At 35.4% G+C, this 25,725-nt stretch overlaps 1 pseudogene; it reads right to left on the minus strand.

Annotated features, from left to right (window-relative positions):
- Gm3962 (predicted gene 3962) lies at nucleotides 9,031-22,303 on the minus strand (annotated as a pseudogene).

Consider the following 25,725-nt stretch of genomic DNA (forward strand, 5'->3'; position numbering starts at 1 on the left):
CCCCAGGGGCCCTAGCATGCCAAGGATCTTAGGATCACTGGAGAGTGGAACACAACACCTGTTCCAATAGAACCAAGGGTGCCTGAGGACAGCTGGAGCACAAACACAGGAACCCTGCCTGACCAGTTGCTAGGGTTCCTTCCTGTGTGTGCTGGTCTCCCTTGGTTTCAAACTCAGAAGACAGCCCCCAGGTCTGGTCCCCAGAGGATGTAACACTTCCACGCACTCTAACATGCCCAGTATTTTAAGATCCAAGGAGATTGGATACACCAGGATCTCAGGGTATCAGAGAAATTTGGACTGCCAAGAACTCTGACACACCCAGAATGTCAGCATCACCAGATCCCAGAATCACAAAACCAGAAAGAAACCTGGATTCTGAGAAGTTCTGACTTAATTGGGATTATAGGAAGGACAGGCAGCAATCATATATATCCAAGTCATGGAGCACCTGAGATAATCAGATGTCAGGAGGCAAACATAATAATAGAAGTAAGAGAAACCAAGGTTACTTTGCATCATCAGAACCCAACGCTGCCACCATAGCAAATCCTGTAAAAACCATCACAGCAGAAAAGCCAGATATGGATCTAAAGTCACTTTTCATGGTGATGATGGAGGACTATAACAAGGACATAAATAACTCCCTTAAATTAATACAAGAGAATACATCCAAATGGGTGAAAGAATTGAACCAAACCATCCAGTACCTAAACACGGAAGTAGAAACAATAAAGAAATCACAAAGAGTGACAACTCTGGAAACAGAACATAAGAAAACAATTCAGGAGCCATAGATGCAAAGAAAACAGAATACAAGAGATAGAAGAGAGAACCTCAGGTACAGAAGATACCATAGAAAACATTGACATGACAATCTAATAAAATGAGAAAAGCAAAGAGGTCCTAACCCAAAACTTCCAGGAAATTAGGACACAATGAGAAGACCAAACCTAAGGATAATAGGTATAGATGAGAAGGAAGATTTCCAACTTAAAGGGCCAGTAAATATCTTCAACAAAATTATAAAAGAAAACTTCCCCAACATAAAGGAAAAGATCCTATGAACATACAAGAAGCCTACAGAACACCAAATAGAATGGACCCGAAAATAAATTCCTCTTTTCACATAATAATCAAAACACCAAGTGCACAAAACAAAGAAAGAATATTAAAAGCAGTAAGGGAAAAAGGTCAACATATAAAGGTAGACCAATCAGAATTACACCTGACTTCTCCCCAGAAATTATTAAAGCTAGAAGATCCTGGGCAGCTTTCATACAGAACCTAAAGGAGCACAGATGCCAGCCCCAGGTTACTATGACCAGCAAAACTCTCAACTATCATAGATGAAGAAGCCAAGGTATTCCATGACCAAAAAAAATTACACAATATTTTTCCACAAATCCAGCATTTTCAAGGATAATAAAGGGAAAATTCCAACACAAGAAGGGAAACTATTCTCTAGAAAAAGCAAGAAAATAATCTTTCAACAAACCTAAAAGAAAACAGCCACAAGAACAGAATCTCAACTTTAACAACAATAAAAACAGAAAGGAACAATGCCTTTTCCTCTTTATCTCTTAATATCAATGGACTTAGTTCCCTAATAAAAAGATGTAGACTAACAGACTGGTTACACAAACAGGACCCAACATTTTGCTGCATACAGGAAATCTTCCTCAGTGACAAAGACAGACACTACCTCAGAGTAAAAGGCTGGAAACTATTTTCCATGCAAGCGGTCTGAAGAAACAAGCTTGAGTTCCCACTCTAATATCGAATAAAGTGGACTTTCATCCTAACATCATCAAAAAAGATAAGGAGGGACACTTCATACACATCAAAGGTAAAATTTACCAAGATGAACTCTCAATTTTGAACATCTGTGCTCCAAATGCAAGGGCATCCACATTCATTAAAGAAACTTTGGTAAAGCTCAAAATACACATTGCACCACACACAATAATAGTGGGAGACTTCAATACCCACTCTCATCAATGTACAGATCCTGGAAACAGAAACTAAACAGAGCCACAGTGAAACTTACAGACGTTATGAAACAAATGGATTTAACTGATATCTATAGAACATTTTATCCTAAAACATCAGGATATAGCCTTTTCTCAGCACCTCATGGTACTTTCTGCAACACTGACCATATAATCAGTCACCAAACGGGCCTCAGTATATAAAATATATTGAAATAATCTCATGCATCCTATCAGATCACTATAGAAAAAGGCTAATCTGCAATAACAACATAAATAATAGAAATCCCACATTCTCATGGAAGCTGAACAACACTCTACTCAATGATAACTTTGTCAAGGAAGAAATAAAGTAAGAAATTAATATATTTAGAGTCTAATGGAAAAGGAAACCACAAGATATCCAAACTTATCAGACACAATGAAAGAAATCCTAAGAGAAAAACTAATAGCTCTGAGTGCTGGGGAAAAAAAAAACTGCAGAGAGCAAAAAAGAACTCCTAAAAACTCTAGAACAAAAGGAAGCAAAATCCAAGAGGAACAGACATCAGAAAATAATCAAAATCGGGCTGAAATCAACTCCATAGAAACTAGCAGAACGATACACAGAATCAAGAAACCAGAAGATAATTCTTAGAGAAAATCAACAACATATATAAACCATTAGCCAGACTAACTAGAGGGCACAGGACAGTATCCTAATTGAGAGAATCAGAAATGAAAAGGGAGACATAATAACAGAATCTGAGGAAATAAAAAAAATCATCAGATCCTTTAACAAAAGCTTATACTCAACAATACTGGAAAACTTGGATGAAATGGACAATTTTATAGATACATACCAGATACCAAAGTTAAATGAGGATCAAATTAACAATATAAATGTTCCCATATCACCAAAAGAAATAGAAACATTCATTAGTCTCCCAAGGAAAATAAAACCAAGGACATGATGGGTTTAGTGCAGAGTTGTGTCATACTTTCAAAATGGACCTAATTTCATGGTACTCCATCCAATTCATTCTATGAAGCCACAATTACTCTGATACCTAAACCACAGAGAGACAAAACAAAGAAAGGGAACATCACACCAATTTTCCATATGAATATCAATGCAAAATTACTCAATAAAATTCTTGCAAATAGAATCCAAGTACACATCAAAATGATCATACATCATGATCAATTAGGCTTCATCCCAGTGATGCAGGGATGATTCAATATACAGAAATCCATCAATGTAACCTGTGATATAAACAAACTCTAAGACAAAAACAACATTATCATCTCCTTAGATGCTGAGATGTATTTGACAAAATCCAACACACATTCATTCATGATAAATGTCTTGGAAATATCAGGAATTCAACGCCCATCCCTAAACATAATAAAAGTATTATAGAGCAAACCAGTAGTCAACATCAAACTAAATGGAGAGAAACTTGAAGCAATGCCACTAAAATCAATCACTAGACAAGGCTGTCCACTCTCTCCCTACCTATTCAATATAGCACTTGAAGTCCAGGCCAGAGCAATTGGATGGCAAAAGGATATTAAAGGGGTACAATTGGGAAAGGGGGAAGTCAAAATATCACTGTTTGCAGATGACATGATCACATTTATAAATGACCCCCAAAATTCAACTGGAGAACGCATAAAGATGATAAACAATTTCAGTGAAGTAGCTAGATCTAAAATTAACTCAAACAAATCAGTGGCCTTTTCTACACAAAAGATAAATAGGCTGAGAAAGAAAGTAGGGAAACAACACCCTTCAAAATAGTCACAAATAATATAAAATACCTTTGTGTGACTCTACTTAAGGAACTCAAGATCTGCATGATACGAACTTCAAGTCTGTGAAGAAGGAAATCAAAGATGATCTCAGAAGATGCAGATCTTCCATGTTCATGAATTGGCAGAATTGATATACTAAAAATGGCTATCTTGTCAATAGCAATTTACAGATTCAATGCAATTCACATCAAGTTCCAACTCAATTCTTCAGAGTTAGAAAGGGCAATTGCAAATTCATCTGGAATAACAAAAACAAAACAAAACAAAACAAAGACAAACAAACAAACAACCAAAAAAAATGAGGACAGCAAAAACTATTTTCAACTATAATAGAACCTCTTGTGGAATCACCATGAGTGACCTCAAGCTGTACTACAGAGCAATTGTGATTAAAAACTGCATGGCACTGGTCTCAAAATAGACATGTAGATAAGTGGAATAGAATTGAAGACACAGAAATGAACTCACACATCTATGGTTACTTAATCTTTAACAAAGGAGCTACAGTCATCCAGTGGAAATAAGACAGCGTTTTGAACAAATGGCACTGGTACAACTGTAAGTTGTCATGTAGAAGAATGTGAATTAATCCATTTTTATCTCTTTGTACAAAGATCAAGTCTAAGTGGATCAAGGAACTACATATAAAATCAGAGACAATGACCTTATAGAGGAGAAAGTAGGGAAGAGTCTCGAACATATTGGCACAGGGGGAAAATCCTGAACAACAGAAATGGCTTGTGCTGTAAGATCCAGAATTGACATATGAGACCTCATAAAATTGCAAAGCTTTTGTTAGGCAAAGTATGTCAGTAAGATAAAACAGCAACAAACAGATTGGGAAAAGATCTTTCCAATCCTAAATCTGATAGGGGGCTAATATCCAATATATATAAAGAACTCTAGAAGCTGGACTCCAGAAAACCAAATAACCCCAATAAAAATGGAGTATAGACAGAGCTAAACAAAGAATTCTCAACTAAGGAATACCGAATGGCTGAGAAGCAGGTAAAAAATGTTCACCATCCTTAATCCCCAGGGAAATGCAAATCAAAATAACCCTGAGATTCCACATCACACTAGTCAGAATGGCTAAGATCAAAAATTCAGGTGATAGCAGATGCTGGCGAGGATGCAGTAAAAGAGGAACACTCCTTCATTGCTGATGGGATTGCGAGCTGGCATAACCACTCTGGAAATCAGTCTGGTAGTTCCTCAGAAAATTGGCAGACATAGTACTATCAGAGGATCCATTAATACCTCCCCTGGGCATATATCTAGAAGATGTTCTAACTTGTAATAAGGACACATCCTCCACTATGTTCATAGAAGCCTTATTTATTATAGCCAGAAGATGGAAAGAACCCGGATGCCCCTCAACAGAGGAATGGATACAGAAAATGTGGTTCATTTACATAATGGATACTCAGCTATTAAAAACAATGAATTCATGTAATTCTCAGACAAATGGATGGCTTTGGAGGATATCATCTTCAGTGAGGTAACCATATCTCAAAAGAACTCACTTGATATGAACTCACTGATAAGTGGCTATTATCTCAGAAGCTCACAATCCCCAAGATACAATTTGCAATACATATGAAATTCAGGAAGAAGGAAGACCAAAGCGTGGATACTTTGATCCTTCTTAGAATGTGGAACAAAATACTCATGGGAGGAGTTACAGAGACATAGTTTGAATCAGATACCATCCAGATACTGCGCCACCCGGGGATCTATCCCATAAACAACCACCTATGCCAGACACTATGGCAGATTCCAACAAGTGCTTGCTGACAGGTGCCTGATATAGCTGTCCTCTGAGAGGCTCTGCCAGTGCCTGACTAATACAGAAGTGGGTGTTCACAGTCTTCCATTAGACAGAGTACAGGGTTCCTAATTGAAGGAGCCAGAGTTAGTACCCAAGGAGCTGAAGAGGTTTACAGCTCCCTAGAAGGAACAACAATAAGAACTAACCAGTAACCCCACTGCTCCCTGGGACTAAACCACCAATCAAAGAAAACACAGGGAAGGATTCGTGTGTGCATATGTAGCAGAGGATGTCCTGTTCAGTCATCCATGGGAGGAGAGTCTCATGGTCCTGGGAAGGTTCTTTGCCCCAGTGTAGGGGAATGTCTGGGCCAGGAAGCATGGGTGGGTGGAATGGGAAGCAGGGGGAGATAGCAGTGTATAGGGAATTTTTGGAGTGTAAGCTAGGATAGGGATAATATTCGAAATGTAAATAAAGAAAATATCTAATAAAAATGTAATAATTTTATAAAAGTTGTATAATAACCTGAGGAAGGACTCAGTTCATCATATTTAATGTTAAGGGATTTAACTCCTTATCAATCATACTGGCCACAAATGTCCTTTAAAGACATTGATTTCCTTACAAATGATTACAGGCTAAATCTATCAGTCTCTCATTTATATGTAGCCAAAGGTAAACAAAAATCTTTAGGGTAATATTGGTTTTGTAGTTTACAACACAATTTGAATAAATGTGCAATAATGTTTCCACCCATTACAATTCAGCGAAATAAACTGAATGTGTTTATTAATACCAAATACAGCATTCATCACATTCTATATGTCATGTATCAAAAATTATCCCCAAATTTTAGATATCAAGTCATGTGAATTTTAGAAATGGAGGTGTCCAAATCATGAAAGAAGTCTTAAGTCACTTCCAGCTCTTAGTACAAGGCCATTTGGCCTGTTAGGGAGATTGTGAAGGGCTCACTTTCTCACGGGATGGTCTCTGACACCCAATCTGTTTGTTGCTGTTTTGTCTTACTAACATACTTTGCCTAACAGAAGCTTTGCAGTTTTATGAGGTCTCATTTGTCAATTCTTGATGTTACAGCATAAGCCACTGCTGTTCTGTTCAGGAATTTTTCCCCTGGACCCATATCGTCGAGGTTTTTCCCCACATTCTCCACTACAAGTTTTAGTGTTTTTTATGGTTTTATAAGACACTATTTATTATATATATATAAACACATATTTATATATTATACATTATATATTAATATTATATATTTATATTATTTCTATATCATACTTTAAATAGGGTATATATTATATATTATGTAATTATATATTCATATTATTTTTATATTAAATGTGTATATATATTATATAAGACTTTAGTATATATATATTGTATATATGACTTTATACATTTATATATATTTTATATTACTTGTATATTATAATTTTATATATTATATATTATAATTATATAATTATAGAAGTATATATTTATATAATTTTTATATTAAATATTTATGTATATCATATAAGATAGTAAATTTTTATAAGACACTATTGCCTATGCTAACAACAGTTTCTGACAGGACCCTGATATAGCTGTCTCTTGTGAGGCTCTACCAGTGCCTGGCAAATCCAGAAGTGGATGCTCAGTGTCATCTATTGGATGGAACATAGGGCTCCCAATGGAGGAGCTAGAGAATGTACCCAAGGAACTAAAGGTGTCTGCAACTCTATAGGAGGAACAACTGTATGAACTAACCAGTACCCGCAGAGCTCATGTCTTTAGCTGCATATTTAGCAGAAGATGGGCTACTCAACCATCATTGGGAGGAGAAGCCCTTGGTCTTATGAAGATTATATTCCCTAGTAGAGGAAAATGCCAGGGTCAGGAAGCAGGAGTGGATGGGTTGGGGAGCAGGGCGGGGGAGGGTACAGGGGACTTTTGGGATAGCATTTGAAATGCAAATAAAGAAAATATCTAATTAAAAAATAAAAAAATTATAAAAGAATAAATTCGTGAAGAATTCCATCATACTGTAGTGTGAATATTAAATCTTTCTTTGAAACAATGCCATCTTCCACGAATTTTCAATAAGTAAAATGTGAATGTTAATGAAGAATGTGTTCCTTAAAGGGACAGTGCTAATGATCATATTTCCATGAAGACTAACTGAGGGAAGTGGTTGTTTTTGGTAATGCATTTTAGACCCATTTGGTTCCCTTTATGGGAAGAGAATTGATAAATGTGAAATATTTAGTGTAGCCGCAAACACTCAATTGTCCTTTTGAAAATGTTGTTTTCTAGAAAGCAGCATAATTAAAGCATCTGGCTCTCATTCTGTTTTCCAGAATTTTCTGAGGCCAGGACCTCAATCAGAACTGCACATAGAGGGAAATCTCTGAAAGAAATTAGGTTCATGCAAATGTCAGTAGTTTTACCTATCCCTTCCATAACTACAATATGAATAGCATGTTGACATAGCTACAAGCTTATTTCATTTCATTTTTTATTTATTATTACTCAATATTTTTTTACAGTCTAGTGGTTATCCCCCTCCTGGTTTGCCCCCTGACACTTCCTCATCTAAAAACTCTTCCCCCATCTCCAAGATGATATCTCTACCTCCCCAACGCCCAGCCCTTCCCAATCCCTGGGGACTTAAGTCTCTCTGGGGTTAGGTGTGTCTCTCCCACTGATGCTAGACCAGGCAGTCTTATGCTGCATATTTGTTGGGGGCTTCACATCAGCTAGTGTATGATCTCTGGTTAGAGGCTCAATGTCTGAGAGATCTTGCTTGTCCAGGTTTGATGAGACTGCTTGTGTTTCTATGGGTTGTCCTCCTCCTCTGCTTCTTGCAACTATTCCCAATTCATCCACAGGGGCCCCTGGCTGATTTCCAGTGTTGGATATAATATATTTGTATTTGACAGCAGAAAAGGAATATTTCCTCCTTAGACTATTGGCCAATAGCTTGAAGAACAGCTGAAAAAATAGGCAGTATTTTGTTATGTGTGTGCTCCTACTGGAAATCAGAAAATATATTCTGATTTCATCTTTGCTGATTATTTAGTTAGTCTGTGTTTCTAATTGATTATATGATTTGGTAGATGGTTTCCATGTGTAACCCTGTGTGTCTTGGATCTCATTTTTCTACACAAAATGATGAATTCAACTGCCTTATCAAACTTTTTATTTGTGAGTTACCATGGGGAAATCTCCATGAAAGCAAAATGATGAATAAAATTGTAATAATTAGAGAGTTTAGTTCTGTAAGAGGAAATGAAGCAAGTGAATGAGTGCAAGATTTGATGACTCTACACAGAAGTTCAGTAGATATGATACTTCATGATATCCCTAGAGCAACCAGTGAGAGTGATTCTAAAACTAGACACATTCACTATAACCCAATATTTGGTGGGTATGTACCAATTTTACGTTTGACACAATTCCTGAATTATTCGTTCAGAAATATGATTTTTCTTTGATCTTTTGGGTAGAATTTCTCTCTTTGATCTTTTGGGTAGAATTTCTCTCTGGTCTCATTAAAATGATATAAATCTTGGGTGCAAAAATACATCCAAGCATCCCTGCACTGGATGCCAAGATGGAGAAGATCTCCACAGCAACCATGACCTTGCCCTTGGTGCTGTGGTAGACAGGGAGGAAGGTGACCCAGACACTGAAGAACACTAGCATGCTGAAGGTCAAGAACTTGGCTTCATTGAATGTGTCAGGCAGATTCTTGGCCAAGAAAGCCAAAGTGAAGCTTCCCAGTGCCAGGCAGGCCAAGTATCCAAGGACACAGTAGAATGCAGTAACTGAGCCCTTGTTGCACACAATGATGATGTGGCCATGGAGAGTGTGTTCATCAATATCAACAAAGGGAGGAGAAACTGCTAGCCAGATTGCACATAGAACACACTGGAGTAGGGAACATATGGGGATAATGTAGTTGGGTGTCCCTGATACCACGAAGTTTCTCAATCTTCTCCCTGGGTCTGTGACTTTGAAAGCGAGAACCACAGTGACTGTTTTGGCCAGAACTGTGGAAACAGCCACAGTGAATACAATTCCAAATGTGATTTGTTGTAAGACACAGGTGGCTCTGTTAGGATGACCAATGAAGAAAAATGAGCACAGAAAACAGGACATGAGTGATATCAATAATATGTAGCTGAGGATTCTGTTATTGGCCTTCACAATAGGAGTGTCATGATGCTTCACAAAGACACAAAGTACCACAGCTGTGAATGCAGAGAAACAGAAATCCATTAAGGCAAGTGCCATCCCCAAAGGGTCTTCATAGCTAAGGAAGGTGACACCTTTCTGAATACATTTGTTCTGTTCTGTATTGGCATATTGGTATTCTGGACAATTCACACATTGATCCATATCTGATTTCCAAAGGAAAGCTTAGTTAGGTCTGATTTAGAAATTTTATTGACAAGGTATTTCAAGTAAGGGTAATGAGAGAAACATTGCAATGCTGTCTTTGATGCTGAGAATGTAATGTGAAGGATATTGCTGCTGAGCATTGCTTTCAATCCATAATGTCCATAAAGATTTAAAGGAAATAAAACCAAGCAATTTTTTCTTTGTCTAGTTAACATTTTGTATCATTTATGATGTTATTAGAAAGGGGTTTGTGGAGTGTGGGCGTGACAGGGGAACCAGGCCTTGAGGACCAGTATAAAGAATATAAACAGGTAACCTCAGGTAATAGGAGGGTGGGTGGACCCACCAAAATGCTCCAGAGACTTGGGAGGTCAGAGACCCTAGATGAAATGTACTACAGTAGATAGAGGGAATGTACAGAGCCCACCTCCAGCGATAAGACAGGACATCAAGTGAGTGATGGGATTCCCATCCCATAGTCACATCTCTGACCCATATTTGTTCCTGTCTGAATGCAAGGATGAAATGGAGAGGAGCCTCAGGAAAAGAATGTCCAATGACAGGACCAAAGTGGGATCTAGGTCAAGAGGAGGTCCTATGGCCTCACATTTTACTGAAGCTATGGAGCACTCACAAAAAGGATCTATCATGACTGCCCTCCTAAATACAGTTATTTGCAACCAAGATATGGAGAGAAGCAACTAACCCCTGGATTAGGGAAGGCTGAAAGTAGCTGAGGGGAAAGGCGATTTTGCAGAAAGACCAGCTCTCTCAATTAATCTGGACTGCAGAGATCTCTCAGACACTGGAGCATCAAACACACAGCATACACCAGCTGATATGGGTCCCTCAATTCATATACAGTAGAGGACTTCCATGTCTGTGATCATACTGAAATGATGCACCTAATACTCAAAAGCCTGGAGGTCACAGGGAGTTTAGAGGTCAGGTGGGTTGGAGGATGGGGGGGATCAACGTGAAGACAGTTGGGGTGGGGAAGAGGTGTGGAATGTGATATATTGGATGGGGTATGGGGGCGTGGGGAATAGAATATGGAATGTAAAAAATAAAAAATAATGTTATCAGAAAGCAAAAATTTCCTAAGCCATTTTTATTTCTATTTTGATATCAAGTAGATTATTTAATTCAGAGAAGATACATTCATAAACCACAATGTGTTCGGGTCTATTTTAGAACTTCAAAACCCTACACTCACTGTTTTCTGAGATCACTGACTATTTTATATATTTATTCCCTGTGACACATTGAAATTCTGCCCTCTACTGGGACAAGTATAATAGCTACTCAAGAATTCACAAGCTCAAACTCCTTGACATAGAAACTACACTAAATTAAACAGATCGGCTGTGTGTATGTGTAAATATTGATATGTGTGTGTTCATGCCAAAGTAGCACTTGCATTATTGAATTTAAGTGATTCCTGTAACAAGTCATGTGAAGAAGTTTGAATAGAGTGGAAATATAATGCTTATGTTTGAATAGCAGGAAATGTTAATGAAATAAGCCCTAAGAAGTTTCCTCATCTGGCAATAATTAATCAAAAGTTCTGGTTATTGTTCATGAGATGCACTAATTTTAGCACTGAAGGAAAAAATTATCTCTGTAGATACTTTGTGCTAAAAGATGCTTCATGGTCCTCTTAATAGTGCATACTTAGCATTTTCTCATATATTTGCAATTTTTTTGTCTTCTATATTAATCTTACAGAGAAAATAGATTTTGCCCCTAGCAGTCTCATGAGCTAATCCAGTAGATTAGATATTATATTCAGTTCTTCATGGGCTCCTATTGTGACTAAAATCTAATGTAAATGTAGTTTTACAATAGATTATTTATTTGGAAATTCTTGTGCAGAATTCCTGCAAATTGCAATTATATTTTCTAAAGTATTTCTTTGTGAGATATAATCTTCCATGAATTTGCAATAAGTCAATATGAGGGTTAAGCCACAAGATATGTTTGTTTGTTTTTGCAAGATTTTGTTAACGATGTTTATATCTAAAACTAGTAAATTTGATAACTAATATATTTTATATCTGCAGTTTCCTTTGAGTTGACTTCATCATCCCAGTGTGGTCCAAAAGAAATCCATATTTGTAGTATTTATCAGAGCAGCAAAAACTCACTTGTCTCATTAGAAATTTCATTTTCAGGGCAGGGGCTGCAAACAAAACAGCAGGCTGCCATTCCCTCCTTCCACAATCTTCTGAATCCAGGACTACATTCCGCACTGCACACAGAGGATGGCATCTGAGAAAAAATTAAACATATACTGATAATGAGTCTTATATATTTATTTTATATTTTATATTAGTACTTTAAGATTTCAATAAGCTCCTTTTTTGCACACTATCTGATTGACATTTCCCTATGTCCATTATTTAATGGCCAGATATGAATATTGGAAATGCATTTAAGAAATGTTGTATAGTTTCTGAGTGTCTAGTAATTCAGGAAAAACAGCTGATTTTTGAGCTGTGTGTAAAAACTACAGAAGTAGCAACCTGTTGTTTTTTAGTTAATTGTGTTCATTTTAGTACTAAGTGCTCTGAACAGACAGAGGGAACTTAACTGAGATATTCTCTCAGCCAACACTAGCCTGTCCTCATATCTTTTAAGCATTTTCTTAATTGGTAACTGATATAGGAGTGCCCATCTCACTGTGGGCAGTTGGGCCAGTAAGTAGTCTTCTTTTAAGATCTATTCTTTAGTTCCAGTTTCCAGATATCCACACTTGTTTTTCTAGGACTATAAGCCATATCTCAAATCAAACCTTCCTTCTCACTATGCTTATTATCAAAGTTTGATTAAAGCAGCAGAGAAGCAAGGTAGTATTTGAAAAAATTTGAAACAGGAAAAACATGTCCTTAAGTCACAGATAACAAATATGGCATCAAATAAATTACTATTGCAAAGCATGAGAAACTGTATATAAAAAACAGTGGACTATGCAGACACTGGTTTAATATGGTTGGAAATGATATGTTAATGTATAGTGACTTTGAATATGGAGTGTTCCATGATGTCAAAATGCTCTACAGTGGCTTCAAATGCTGGAAAAATCCAGATAAAAATTAGATTGTTTAAGTTTAATTGAAGATGTGAAGCATTCTTTCTATATCTTTGGTTTTGTTGAAACAGGATCTTACCATGAAGTACACTAACATTACCAATGAAGATGAAGGCACATTTTCTCTTTTCTCCCATCATTTTCTTTAAATGTATGTTAACCCTTTGTAATATTTGAAAGACTATTTTGAGTTAGAGTAAGGAATGTGGGCATACATTTGTACTTTATGTTAATTTATTTTAAGGTAGTGTTTCATATCACACATGGCTGGTTCGTACTCACAATATAGGGCAGACTGTCAAGAAATAGACAGAGATTTCCAGATCTCTGCTTCTAAGTGCTTGGATAAACATGAATCACAAAAACAACCTGATATTATTTCTGATTTTCATGGATAATAACTTTCTCTTCATTTATTATAGTATTGTCAATAGTTTTGTGAAAGAAAGTGTTCTTATATCAATAAGTGTTCCTTCTGTTCTATCACTATTTTTGTTTCTTTATCTCTAAATGAATGTTGGACTTGGTTAAGAGTCATTTCTGAAGGTTTTTGTAAAATAATGTAATTCCACATTTTGTTTTTACTACTATTAATGGATCTACAGATATTGAACTATACTTGCATCCCTGGAATAAATTCTCCCTGGAGGAAGAGAATAGTGGGAGGGGAAAAATAAGAGAAGAATCAGGTATGAGAGAATGTGGAAGATCTGTACAGAGGTCAGGAAATTGAACAGAGTTGTGTAGCAACTAGGGACGGGGAACTGTTTGTAGCAACCAGAAAGTCCCAGATGCCAGGAAATCAAGAGCATCCCAGGATGTACAGCGATGATATTAGATGAAATATCCCAGAATCAGGAAGGAGAATCTGTCGAGACAATAGCCAGAGGTTAGGCATGGCTCCCAGTTGAGGGATAGGACCACCCACACATCTACAAAATTTTAACTCAGAATTGTTCCTATCTATTGGAAATAATGGGACAAAGAGAAGATCAGAGACTGAATTAAAGGCCATACACAGCCTGCCCCACCTGAAGATCGATCACAAATGCAGATACCAAACTCAGACACTATTGTGGATGGCAAGAAGTGCTTGTGGACAGGAGACTGATACAGCTGTCTCCTAGGAGGCTCTGCCAGATCCTGACCAATACAGATGTGGATGCTCACAGTCAACCATTGGACTGTGCACAGAGACTCCAATGGAGGTGTTAGGGGAAGGACTGAAGTAGTTAAAGCTCCCTATCTGTCATCAATGGGAGGGGAGTCCTTTGGTCCTGTGAAGGCTTGATTCCCCAGTGTAGATGAATGCTTGGGTGCTGAAGCAAGAGTGGGTATGTGGGTAGGGGAGCACCCTCATAGAAGCAGGGTAAGGGGGGATGGCATAGTGGATTTGCAGAAGGGAAATAGTGAAAGGGGACAAAATTTGAAATGTAAATAAGTGAAATCTCCAATTTATAAAATTGAAAAAATCCACAAATACAAAATCACCATAAAAATGGGAGTATATTTCAATCTTCAACCCTAATAATATAACAAACAACTGTAATATAAAAGCAGTTTTAATTAGTAAGGCTTTACTTGTCACACTTGTATTAAGCTAAAGGCAGCTGGGCAGTGATGGTTCATGCCTTTAACCGAGGCATTTGGGAAGAAGAGGCAGGCAGATTTCATAGTTTATGGCCAGCATGATCTACAGAGTGAATTCCAGGTCAGCCAGGACTATACAATGAAACCCTGTCTCAAAAAAAAAAAAAAAATCAAAACAAAACAAAAACCCAAAACAAAAACCAAAAAACAAAACAAAACGCATCAATGTTTTTTAAGAGCCAAACGATAATCAGTTTATATGTTCTTATAGATATGTTAGTTTATATTATTATATTCAGACTATTGTCATGCTTATTGAAAATTGTTAGCCTAATTTTACATCATGAATAGAGCTATAAAATACTAATTTTTATACCTTTCTTATTTAAACATGAATCTTAATGTGTTCATTTGCTGACAATTAACATAGAAGTTTGTAACAAAACTCAAGATCACCATTCTTTAGAGCACCACTCTACTATAATGTGACCTTGAAGGGAAAAAGTCCAATAGGGAAGTAAAACTTAAGCATAAAGCACCACTTAAGACGACCTGATAAAAACTTTGCGATGCTTCGGGTAGAGAAAGCTCAGAATAAGAGCTCAGAATGTCTGGAGAAAGAATGATGTCAAAAGATAATTCCCCATTCCTACATTGCCTGGCGTAGGTCATGCAATGAAGTTTTAAATGTGCAAAATAAAGAAAGAGTTAGGATATACAACTTGAAAATTAACCCTGATAATAAAACTAGGTTTCTTTTTGCCTTTAGCCTTCTTTAAAAAGTATACCAGTTGAATGTTAGAAATATAATTGCATTTTTTTTTTATAAAAGTCCTACTATATATCAGGCACAAAGGTAAAAATAATAAATTTCTCTATATATAAACTTGCTATTTACTTACTGTTTCTCCATATAAGATATTAAAGTATACTCTGATAAATGATGCTTATATGTCCATGCAGTGTGACACATGGACACATATTAGGGGTATCTAACTCTCATTTATGGTCAAGTAGTACTTCCTAAATATGTTATAAGAAGCACAACTCCAAAAATAATTATTTTCTGAGTGAATGATAGGAAGTTGACAAAAATCCAAAGTAGGGAAAGAATGAGCAATCCAGGAGTATCAGCAGTTTTTGAGGAATATTAACTCTAATATATTAGCAAACAAAACGGAGAATTGGTCTCATCCCAGAAACCTCAAAAATCCTGTCTACAATAGATGGAATAGTCAAGTCGAAGCAATGAGTTGGTCTCATTTGGGATCAAATGTCAATGTGATTGTATTATAATTCTTATGCTCCCAAGGCCTGAGGACATTCAGTTTACATAAGATTAATTTCCAGCTAGAGGAACAAAGCATTTGTGAGTCACAAAAATTTCCTACTGTTCTTTGTATTTGGGAATTATGTTATGGTTAATCAGTGGTAAAAGAAGATACCAACAGTGTTTGACTACCAGATTTTTGTGTTTTGGCTGGCTTTGAAAAGGACAGTCTATTTCAGGGTTTTTATGTAGAATTCCCATTGACATATAACTTGATTTTGTCCAAGGAATTCCTTTTGGAGTTTGACATTAATCGTTTTTAGGAGCATCTTATTATGCTTATTCAATGCAAATATGGAATAAATAATTGGCATCAATAATTCCATATGTTCTGATTATAGAATTTACAATTTAAATTATAGTTTCAAAAATCAAGTATTCTTAGTACTAAACCGGGAATAAATATCACTCAATTGTCATTATCACTAACTCATGCTTCACTTATTACTATTCTATGAGGTATGAGGTAGGATTTCTTCGTCTTTTCCCTAGCACCATTTCATACAACTACTTACCATAATGTGATATGCAAATTTTGTCCTATTATGATTTTGTTTAACTTGTTTATTTTAGTATTCTCCTATAGAATCCTGTTATTTTCTAATGAGTGACATAAAGTGGATCTGATGGAAAAGGTGTTGGGAATGAAATAAGTGTATTAACTATGATACATTTGCCAGCAAAACTGACAATTGGTCACATCCCAATAGAAGGGAGGAAAACTGTAATTAGGATACATTATGTGAGGATAACAAGTAATTTTCAATAACAAAAACAATCATAATTTCAAAAAAATTCTCTCTGTTCTCAGAGAATGATTTTTCTGTTGTGTATTGTGTTCCTTTTTATGTGTTTTTGTCAAGTATTATTCCATACATACCTATCAAATGTATAGTTCTTCAATTACCTTTTTCCCTCTTATTAAACATTATAACGTTTTCCTCCATTTTTTTTTAAGAAAGAAATGTTCTCCTCTTGTATATGAATGTGTCTTCCTACCCACTGTAGGCAATTTAGGAATGTCTAAAAAAAATAAACCAGCCTTGTTGTCTTTGATTTCATTTAGAGAACATTAACAAAAATGTTCAATCATAATGGAAAATTATTTGTTGCTTTTGTCTAATTGCTGTTTTTGCTGTACTTGAGGTGTGTTAATAGCCATTTCGTTTTCTGTTGTTCTAGTGCTGTCTATAGGCTGCCTTGACCTTCTGTTCATCTTACAAAAAACATGAATGGATTCTTCCAATTTATTAAAAAGTGATGTTTCTGTTAATATGATTTTCTATCGTTGTGTTCATTAGTGAATGTGGTGAGTGTCCTCTTATTACATGGGAAACAGTTTTGGATATAATGACAAGGTTAGGTATTATGACTCTTGTTATTTCATAACTTTAATATTAGACTCTCTCATATCAATACCTGTTCCAGAGGTTTAAATAAGGGACGAGATTACATTGTCAAAAGAGCAATTATATGAAGAAAATTTTGTTAAATTTAAAGGAAAGAATATCAGTGGTGAACAACAGTATTTTATTAAATTTCAGATAATGGTCCTGATATAACAAAGCTATATTTTATGCATGTTTGAAATCTTCAAAAATTGGTAAAAATGTCAAAAATGAAAGAAAATATACAGGAGACTAGAAATTGGATTCTGATGTGACATAATTGTTCATTTCAATATGTTGCCATGAATCCACTTGACACTGTTTATTGTTGTGTATAACAAACCAGTAAGTTAGTATACACTCACCTTTCTACTTCCTGTGGCCACTTCAATCATGTCTATGTATAAGTGAAAGTGTCGACCATGTGAAAAATATGGGCTGAACTTTCCTAACTTCAGCTTAATCCCAAGATGTTGTGAGAGATTCCCAAAATGAAAAACGTCATAGTCTTCCTGCGTTATTACTCTTTGTTTCATAATCACTTTGTCCCCAAGAGGATTAGTGAAGTGGGTCTTTCTTAGAAAGGAGTGTACCTAAAATACAAGCATTGCAGTATGATGTATATAAAGTTCCTTCAATTCATAAAATGCATTCTGATTTTATAGCAAAGGCAACTGTATTTAAAGAAAGAAAGAGAAAGAGAAATCACAACAAAGCAATTGGATAAATGAAATTATCATATTACAATAATTTATGTTCTCTCAGTGAAGAATATGAAACACAGAGAAAAATGCAGAACCAAACAAAGGTATGCAACACACACACACACACACACACACACACACACACACACACACACACACATTAATCTTGAGAAAGGCTCACATCTTTTCTAAGTCACACATAATACAGCAATACATTTATTTACAAACAAATGTATATACATGTTGAGAAACATGTGTAAATATTCAGGACCATAAAAGACAAATACATTCAGTCAAATGAAAACACATATATGAACTCACTCAAAATATTACACTGGCACACATACAACCACACACACACACACACACACACACACACTGACAGCAAAATACTGGGAGAGGCATAAATATATAAGCACCAGCCATGAATGATATTGACACAGAGAAATTTATACTCATACCTAAATACAAAATGGCAGGCAATGTCCATGCCAAGTAAGAAGAAATAGGCAGACTCATACACAGCAAAGCAGGTACAAATCCGAATAAGTACTTATAAACACTCACAAAATACATACAATGTACACAAAGAAACCTACTCTGACAAAACCACAAAGAAACATATGCACATACATAAACAAACACACTTAAAGAAATTCATACATAGAAAAAATTTGTTGCTTACTTCCACTTTCATATAGAGATAAACATGTATGTTGAAAATATCACAAATATAAACACAGATATACATAAAGAGTAGAAAATATACATATACACAGTGAGAAACATACACTCACACATATAAACACTTTTCTACAGACAGAACTGAATACCAACACTATTTCTTGTTTAGTTACTCTCAGAAAGCCACAATGTTCTCCACAGCCTACACTCTTGGCAGAATCACTGGAGACCATTTATTAAAATGTTTTCCATATAACTGAAAAATATAGATAAAAATCATATTCTCATCACGGAGAAAATTAATGAGTAAGGACAGTTTATATCCAATATTGGAAGGGGTATGCTAATGGATATTTGCATGCTCTTTATAAAACCACCCATTTTCATTGCTAGTCTATGAATTCTTTTTCCATTCACATTCATAACAATCTCTAGACTGCCGTTCTTTAAGGAAAATTATTCAGAAACCTATTATTTTGGAAAATATTTCCTATTTCTTTAAGTCTGTGCATCTGAGTGACTCTAAATAGCTATGCAGTTGAAGACACCAAACCTCATCCAACAGAAGAAACTTTACCTTCAAGCAGTGAGAACTGGCTCCTTTTCCATTGTCTATTGCCTGATTATCAGCCTGTTGCAGATTCATCTCATGGAGGGCATGGGCTATGGCATGCACAGCATTGTATATGTTATGACTATTCTCACTAAAGGTCATGTCAAACTTCTGTTCCATTAGCCAATCAAATGAGGCATCAGATGAATTGTTCTTCAGTATTTTACAGTTAGATGCTGAGCCTTCATATTTAAAATATTTCCACTCTGGCATTACTAGATATAAATCTTTGTTTCTGAGATTGAACCATGTCTGTACAAAATTTTTAAAGCCAGAAATCTCACCATGGTGGGGTAGAAAAGTAAGTGATCCATAGAATGTGCCATGAGTTATGTCTCTCTTACTGGTAGGGCAATTCCATTGTTTTGTGGTGATCCATATTCTCTGTAAAACTGGAGGTTCCCACATTCTGAAGATCAAATCAAAGAAATTGTCTTTTTCCTCATAAATGATAATAACATTTGAGGATGACATCACAATTTGTTTGTAGTACATTTCAATTTCTGGTTCTAAATAAACATAATCAACAGAGATCATTTTCACAAAGGCAAAGCAAATTTCCTTGTTTTCACTCTGTTTCTTCAACTCTAAAAGAAATTGGTTTCCTTGATCGTCATCTGGAATGACAAGGCCAATCCAGTTCCAGCTAAAGTAAAGTATGAAGGAGACCATTGCCAATGCTAGAGATGTGTCCTTTGGGGCCATCTGATAGAGATAGGGATATTGTTCATCATCACTGAAGATGGAACTGAAAGGTCCATAGGTAAGCTGAAGGATCTACAACACAGAGAGCAGCATGAGGTGTAGTGCACTTGAAAACACTTGTAATCATATTTACCTGCAAACTGTTGATTACCTGTGATGTTTCATCTCTAATTCAAATGTGCAAACATGGAAGCCTGGCCCATCCACTTCTAATGGGAATAGCAAGCATAGCTGTTTGACAAGAAGTAACAAAATGTATTTGCATGTTATAATATCTGCCTTTCTGTCTTTCAGTTTTTGTCTTGATATCCATGTTTTCAATATTTGAAGGGATTTTGATACTTTTACAATTTTGGGATATTTGATTAATATTTTTTAAAAATGTATTTATGCTGTAATCCAGAATTATTTCTAAGAGTGAACATGAGAGTCCTGTTCATAATACTGATTTAGCCTTTGGTAACTCCTTCCATGGGTGTTTTGTTCCCAATTCTAAGAAGGGGCAAAGTATCTACTCTTTGGTCTTCATTCTTTTTGAGGTTCATGTGTTTTGCCGATTGTATCTTATATTTTGGATATTCTAACTTTCTAAGGATTCACAAGAGATAGTCTTATATTGCCCTACTTGATGGTAACATTGTACACTATAGGTTTTGACTCACTTAAAAATGCCAGCAATCTCCTTTTTAGGTTAAGTTTCTGAAATATTCTGGCAATGTCTGCCTCTGTGCCTCTTCAGGAAACAGATAATAAGGTCAAAGTAAATGTAAAAAATTAAACTAGATTTGGCAGCCTAAGAGTGTTATCAGCAAATCAGATTAGAAAAACTCTTCCTACTATATATCCAGGTAATTATAGGGCAAAATAAATCAGACTCATAAGTTGTACCTCTTGAGGAAAACATACAGAAACAAAGTTAGATTGGATGGAGTTATCTCCTACATACAAAGTGTCTTATAATGATGGATAAATAATAGTGTAGAAAAATATGAAAGAATGATGTCTCAGATTTCCATAACCCCTCTTTCTTAGAGAAGTTCACTTGTGAAGTTCTAATCTTTTATCTTATGACATGGAAACAACCGAAAATTAAAAAAACAAAACAAAACAAAACAAGATAAGACATAGCAATAAATTCCACAGAGATATAGAATTATTATATTATTAAAGAAAATGACTTATTATAGCTGTAGCAGTATGGGCCTGAATTCTTTGTCAGAGATCTAATGCCAATTTAAATTCTGAATCTAAATAGTTAGTTATACACTCACAGGTAGTCAAATGGCGAACTCCACATACTGGATTGGAGTTTTCATCCTTTCTAGTCACTAAAATGTCATGAATAGCCAGGCTAAGAATGGTATCTCATGCCTTTGCAAAAAAAAAAAAAAAAAAAAAAAAACTCCAGATATTTAAAAGCTGGGTTATAGAGAAAATGTTGATAAAATTTATTTTTGTGATTTCATCACAGTTTATCTCTGATGACTAAACTTATAACACCACCATAATTCTATTATTTCATAGTTTACCAATGATAATTTAATCTTATAACCAAGATAAAGATAACTCCTATCGGGGGACAGAAATAATATGCTTTAAATTTTTGAACAGAGTGAACAAATCTCTGCTTTCTGAGATTGGTATAAATAATGAAACACTCTGACTGGCAGTCAGTCAAGGCATAAGATTCCTTCTACCACCATGCCAGACTCAATTCTCCATGGCCTCTTCCATTCTGTCTTGCTGCTATTTTTCTACTTCTGGTGGTAGCACTTAGCAGAAGGCCTATCATGTTTCTGAATAGTAAGTATCCTGGAACTACCAAGATTGACATAAGCATAAGTCCAACCACATCCATTAACTTTCTTAATAGCTATCAAAGTCTTCCAAAGAGACATGATGTTAAGAATTCCTGGACGATGATAACTCACACGTGGAGATAAAAAGCTGTCCAGGTACTTCCAGAAACTTAAAGATACCTCCCAATGGGTTCCTGTAAGCAGAAAGGAACACATAGTCTCTTCATTACAGAAATAATTAGGGATAGGACTTTTTGTTTTTTTATGAAATAAATATGGTGTAGGTATTACAGTTTTCCCATCACAACGGCCCAAAGTGTATCTTATAATCAAAGACATATTTGGTAAAAGATCAGGATTCCTGTTGATTTCATCCATTGCAAAAGCCAATGCCAAAGCATATTTGTGGTTTTTAGTTGTTTTTCTGTAAAAGAGTACAGTGATTATTATGGCCAGATGATTATACACGATTATTTGTACTCAAGAGAAGCACTATGGTATACTGGAAGTTTCTGCATCTGACATCTAAAGACGGGGACAAATGGCTTTTGTTGTGAGATTGAATTGACATGAGAACCTGGAAAATAGTAAACTCTTTTAAAGTTCATGACAGTATTTCTCTCATAAATAAGATATGGTATTGACCTCATCCACAGAGAACATTCCCATCTCTTCTTTTGAGTGCTTGATCAGAAGGTAAAAAGAAAATCACAGATATTGACAAAACAGTAATTCTGATCATGTCTTCATTTTGAAGTTATTGAGCAATATAAAAAACTTGTTATTAGAGCCACTGAGTTCATATTGTCTTGTGAAATTAACTGAACTTGTTAAGGCAGTAATAAAATGATTTATCAATGCATAATGGTCTCTCTCCAGCAACATTTGATTCTTGTACTTATAATCACTTATAATTAGTGGTCAAAATTCTTGACATGTCCCCTCATATCTATCCTCATCTTGTTATTTTTTTCAATCTTTTATTCAAAGAATATCTTTTAGAAAGATTTATTTTTAAATAAATTCAAATATCAAACATGAATTTGGTAACTGATACATGTCAATGTTTACGTTTGTATGTATTTGAGCAAGTATTATTTAGGTTATAAGATTGCAATACATGCAAATGTTTTATAAGATACTTCTCTGTAGACTACCCTAAATTCAAATGCACAGGTATGTAGTAGTGCCAGGTATTTAGTACAGAGTTTAAGGGGTTGTCCTACCACCCATGTATCTTGCTCCTAATTTCTTTTTACAAAGGAATGTGATATATTCACTCTGGGTACTTCATTCATTATAAATTAATTTCTGGAAATATCTTTGGCAAACTTTCCAGGTACAGTAAAACAATACTAGCATCCTATTGAGAACTAGGAAAATATGGAAATTGCAGTGATATTTGTATATGCCAGTATTATATGCTTATAAAACAGAAGAGATTTTGGTGTAAATTTAGAGAATATGTTCATTGTTTTTTCGTAAAAAGAAAAAAAAAAGTGGGCCACTAGGCAATGGAAATGGAATAATACCATACTGAGATTGTTTATGTTTATGTAATGAATTATATCTCCTGTTTCATCCTTGTCATTTTATATGATCTTATGAATAAACACTAAATATACACCTACATATTTAATAATTGAAATGAAGTAAATACAATTAGGTTTTCACTAAAAATTATACACCTATTTTGTTTTCATTCTATACCCTATAAAATAGGTCATTTTAGAAGATTCTTTATTACCACACACACAGACACACACACACACACACACACACATACAATCTCAATTAAAGTTTTACTAATATAGAAAAGGAATTTGAGAGTAGACATTGTACAATTCTCAAACTACTTCCTACAAATAAACTTTATGAAACTTCAGTTACTTAAGCTGTCTTTGTAGCCTAGTAGTCTAAAGGGCTGTGTTTTAAAACAATGATCAGCAATCCACAGAAATGGGTTTTGATACCACATTGGGAACATGTGTACTAATATTTACTAAAATTATTGAAAGAAGTTTCACAAGATTTAAGTATTTTAAAAGGGTGAGAAATTAGCCAACTTAGGCATGAATAGAGAAGATATTTCCCTTAATGACAAAAAAACCTAATAGAAAGCTCCTGCGTTACTGCTCTCAAATGTTCCAACTCTCTCATAATACAATTGTCACCCATGCCAGTGACAAGGGACATAAGCAGTCACCACTGTTATTGATAGCCTGCCTATTCAAAGAATGTAATCACATCATTGGATTCCATATGTTCCAAGTATGGTTTATTCTAAAGAGAGAGTCCTGAGCTGAACTTTATAAAACATAAAAGCCAGTGATTGTACATGAACATTGTAAAGCATGAAGCCACAGTGCTTTTTGATTTTATCTTTTAAAACACTTCGCTGTCTTGACCCCCAATGAGATAACTATTCCTTGCTCATATACATACAAAAAAATCCATCCAGGTATTCATATGAAATAGGAATTTCTGAATGTAAAGTTCTCTTTCTAAATCTGATGAAGCTTTAGAAGTCAATAAGTGACCACATGCAATGAATTTGAGACAGTAATTTTGTATGTATGTAAAGTTTTAAAAACTATATGTGCCATGAATATTACTGGAACCATAATATGCTCTAGGATCAACACACTTATGGAAGGACTGTCAGCAGAATTTATGACCATTTATTTACACGTACTTGGGATAAAACATAATGAAATATTACAGGATCAATGTCAATAAGCCATCACTGTCTAGAGTGCAATATAAAGTGTCAGAAGGCAGGCTTTATGTTAAGGATCAATGTAGATATTCCTTTATTCCTAATCTTCTAACCTTTAAATCAGAAGCCACCTGAAAGAAAACCAAAACCTCCACTGGATATGAAAAAAAGGAAAAATAGGATTGAATCTGTACAGGAATCAAGGTTGGTTCTTGGTGTTCAGACTTAGCAACAGGACAGAAGTCTAAAGAATTTGACTAATATCCTCGGAGCACTCAAGAAGTACTGAAGTTGTCATTTCAATTTGAAACTCAAATTTACTTACAGGAAATTCAGAGTCTTGTTGAAATAATCTTTCTCAATAGGTTTCTGAACTGCTGCCAGGATGAAAGCACAAGTTAATCCCAAATATTCATCCTGAATTTCATTCAAATTTATTCTCCAAAAGCACACGGGATCAGTGAAATTTGCCATAAAAACTGGAATGTTAAGGAGGAAGAAGACTCCCATCAAAATGAACATATTTTTCCTGCCTTAAATCTGGGCAGTGTGGATTGTGATGAACCATGCATATCACTACATCAAATTTCTGCTTGCATTTATTTCTTTGTGCAAAGGTGAGGTTTATGGCATATTCATGACTCATTTTATTTTCAGGTTTCTCCTGAGCCCTGGAAGAAACTTAAATACTGTCTTCCCTGGGGCTCTGCAACTGGTGTCCACAGCCCATGTAATAAACACATGTAGGTAAATACTTAGGAGGATAATTCATACTCAGTCTCCATGATATCATTCATGTTTGTGAATCTGTGGAAGGAAGCCCCTGTGTTCAAATTTAGTCCTTGGAAAGTTTCAACAATCTGATTATGTGAACCCAGTCAGAAATGATGTCAGTGGATTGTATCACATTATTCAGAGTGAGACATCCAGTAATAGCAAAACTGGAGCTACTGAGGACACACAGGACACTTTATTACACAGTCCAAGTCATGCTGAGGCAGACTCATGTTTACAGTCACTGAGATCCACAGACCATGTAGAGTGTGAACTATGTCACTAAGTGACAGAAATATCTAAACAAGACCTGTGCTTCCATTATCTTGAGAATATATAAACAGATCAAATCCCAAGTATAGGTA

The sequence above is a fragment of the Mus musculus genome, chromosome 7 (genome assembly GCF_000001635.26).
Source record: "Mus musculus strain C57BL/6J chromosome 7, GRCm38.p6 C57BL/6J".
Classification (NCBI taxonomy): Eukaryota; Metazoa; Chordata; class Mammalia; order Rodentia; family Muridae; genus Mus; species Mus musculus.